At 57.6% G+C, this 3,005-nt stretch overlaps 1 long non-coding RNA gene across 1 annotated transcript; it reads left to right on the plus strand.

Annotated features, from left to right (window-relative positions):
• The first annotated feature begins 518 nt into the window (after positions 1–518).
• Positions 519–1,233, plus strand: LOC309685369. Its single transcript, XR_014270439.1, has 3 exons — positions 519–546; positions 631–734; positions 1,095–1,233. It is a non-coding gene; the product is annotated as an uncharacterized lncRNA (long non-coding RNA).
• Positions 1,234–3,005: the final 1,772 nt, after the last annotated feature.

Raw genomic sequence — 3,005 nt, forward strand, 5'->3', positions numbered from 1 at the left:
AGGAGGAGGAGAGGGCTGCCCTGGCCCTTTGCTTTGCGTCGGACCCCGCTTGCTGCCCAGGCTCCCGGGCAGGCAGACTGCCGCAGGGCGCTCTTTGGACAGCCCCTTGCAGCCCTCTGCGGGGATGATGGCACGCTGCCCCAGCCCATCCAGGTAAGCCAGTCTGGACAGGGGGCCCCAGCCTTCCCTCCGGCTGCTCCGGAGGGGCAGTGTCCCGAGGAGAGCCGAGGACGGGGCATTGGGCTCTTCACCCCTGGCTCATGCTTCTGGCCCCAGCCCCTTTGCGGGGCAGGCAGCCAGGTCTGGGGCAGAGCTCTGGCCGCAGCCACTGCTGTCAGAAGGCAGCTCTTCAGCCAAGCAACTGTTCTGCTGCGTCTTCTGCAGGAGCTCCTGAATATCCTGCACCAACAAGGACCATCGACGGAGGGAATATTCCGGAGAGCTGCCAGCGGGACATCAGTTCGGGAGCTGAAGGAGGCCCTCGACAGCGGCACAGATGTCGACCTGGGCAGCCAGCCTGTGCTCCTGCTGGCCGTCATCTTGAAGGTGAGCGCTTCTGACCTGCAGCTGGAAGAGCTCCTGGCTGGCCTGGAGTGTTCAAAGGCTCACCTGGAGCTCTTGGCACTGCAGGACTTCCTCCGAAGCATCCCTGCCAAGCTCCTCGTCGTTGACCTGTATGGGGACTGGATGCAAGCCATGGAGAAGCCAAGCAAGAAGGTGGAAGAGCTGAAAGCGTAAGTGTGGCCAGCAGCTTGCCTTTTGAGCAGCAACTGGTAGAGGCCTGGGACTTGCCTGCAAAGGGACAGGCTCCTTAAAAAGCCGTGTTTCCTGGCAGCCCAGTGTTGCTGGGGTGGAGTTGGGTTTTGAGGAAAAGCACACAGACAGGGAGCCTTCCCTTGCACGGGCTTGGGGGAAATCAGGAGCTGGGGAGCAACGCCATGCTTCCTTCCTGAAGTGCAGGAGCACTGACCGCTGGCTGAGAGCACCTGGAAAGCTGCAGAGCACAGCCACTGGCTCCCACCTGCCTTGTGCAAGTTTCGGGGATGGCTGTGGGCAACATTGACTTTTTTAACGTTGTATTCCTGTTCCCTCAGGGTGGCCGGCAAGTTGCCTGCAGCAAATCTCCTCCTTCTCGAGCGGCTGCTGTCCCTTCTCCAGCATATCGGCCACAACGCGTCCACCAGCAGGATGAGCTGCAGCAATCTGGCCATCTGCGTTGGGCCAAACCTGCTGAGCCCGCCCAACGAGGACCTGCTCCCACTGGAGGCCATGCTGGAGGTGTCTGAGAAGGTACGCTGTATTGACCAGCCAGCTGCAGCCTTCTTGGCCCATTAGAGCTTGGCTGTGCAGAGGTCCCTGTTTGCCCCCTTTCTCCAACAAGTGCTGGTGGGGTGGCTACCTGGAAGAGCAGCCCCGCAGCGACAGCCTTCTGCGCAGAGGCAAGGGTCAGGAGTAGGAAAGGCTGCTTGACGCGTTTTCAGGCACCTGCGCTGAAACCAAGGCTGTCATGTGTGCAGGTGAAGACGCTGGTGGAGTTTCTGACTGAAAACTGCCATGAAATCTTTGGGAAGAAGATGGCTGGCCTTTCCAGTCCCTCAGCTGAGGAGGTGCCAGCACCCGTGGGCAGACCCACAGGTATGAGGAGGCCCTGAGGGTTGTCACAGCCTGAGCAGGCAGCTGGTGTAGGGCTTCGGGTGGGTTTTGCTTTAGCTGTTGCTCACTTCCAACAAGTCACTTTGCTGCACCTGCTTTTGCTCTCCAGAGCTGCCTTTGGAAGAGCAACATGGCCGTGGAGGCAAAGCAGATGTGGAGCACCAGGCAAAAGCCTTCCTGGACACACCGCCCTCTCTGCTTGTCCTCCAGAAAGCAGCAGGGGCAGACACAGCGGTGGGATCAGAAACAGCAGAGGTATGGCAGCTCCGCAACCACTGAGACAACCTGTCTCGTGTGGAAGGTAGTTCCTGAGGAGTCCAAGTAGCTGCTGTGCCTCTTCCTGGCATTCCATCTCATGTGGCTTTGTGTGGGTTTATTTATCCCCCAGAATGATACACTGTAATTAAAAGAGGAAAGGTTGTTTCTCAAAAGGGTTAGGCATCAAAGGAAACATCTACAGGAAGACACATTTCCAAAGCAAGGCCTCCCACCAGGAGGTGGGATTGCACCAAAGGGGTATCTGCAGAGCTCTCTCTTGGGAGGGCAGAAGAAACCCCGGCAGAATGACGTGGGCAAGCCTTTTCTTGGTGCGAGGGGGACCGCGGGCTCCCCGCTGAGTGGCCCCCACAAACAAACTGAGTGTCACACACCCGCGTGAACACTGTGTTCCAAAGTGAGGCCCTTGGAAGAAAGGGCTGATGCAAACCAGCCGAAGGGATCTTCTCTGCAGGGCCAAGGGAGCCATTTGCCAAATAGTCACCTGCTACTCCAGGCCGTCCCAAGCCACCTGCTAACGCTGACATTCCTGTTTTAGGCACCTGTTGCTTTGCCTCCAATTACCCCAGAGACCACAGTAGACTCCCCGGTACATGCAAAAGAACTAAAGAGCTTTTCAGAGGAAAAAAGGTAAAATGAGTCAGCTTTGGTTAAACCAAGAACTGGTTCCGGTTGATCCTGGCTTTACCTGTCTAATCACACTGGGATGGAAAGGTTTGCAGGCTCCTGCCAGGAAACTGAAAACCAAAGAAAAAGAAAGAGAAAGGAGGCCTGGGCAGAGGCGAGGGAATGCCAACAAGACAAGAAAAGAAGGAAGATAGGAAAAGAGGGGGACTGGAAAAAAATCAGGCAGGTCTAGAAGGTGAAGAAGCCCAGGTGCGTACCAGGCTCTGCTGCCCATCTTTCACCACTCGGACACTGCTCTTGGTCAGTCGAACTCACGGGCGAGGGACGGTGAGGGATAGTGCTGCGCAGGGCTTGGAAGTAACTCCCCAGGGGCTGCCCATGGAGCGCTGCTGTGTGGCACAGGGCCACGACGCACCTCTGTACACTCGTGGGGCGCTCAGGGTGTTACC

Source organism: Vanellus vanellus (genome assembly GCF_965231255.1).
Source record: "Vanellus vanellus genome assembly, contig: HAP1_SCAFFOLD_495, whole genome shotgun sequence".
In the NCBI taxonomy this organism is placed as follows: domain Eukaryota; kingdom Metazoa; phylum Chordata; class Aves; order Charadriiformes; family Charadriidae; genus Vanellus; species Vanellus vanellus.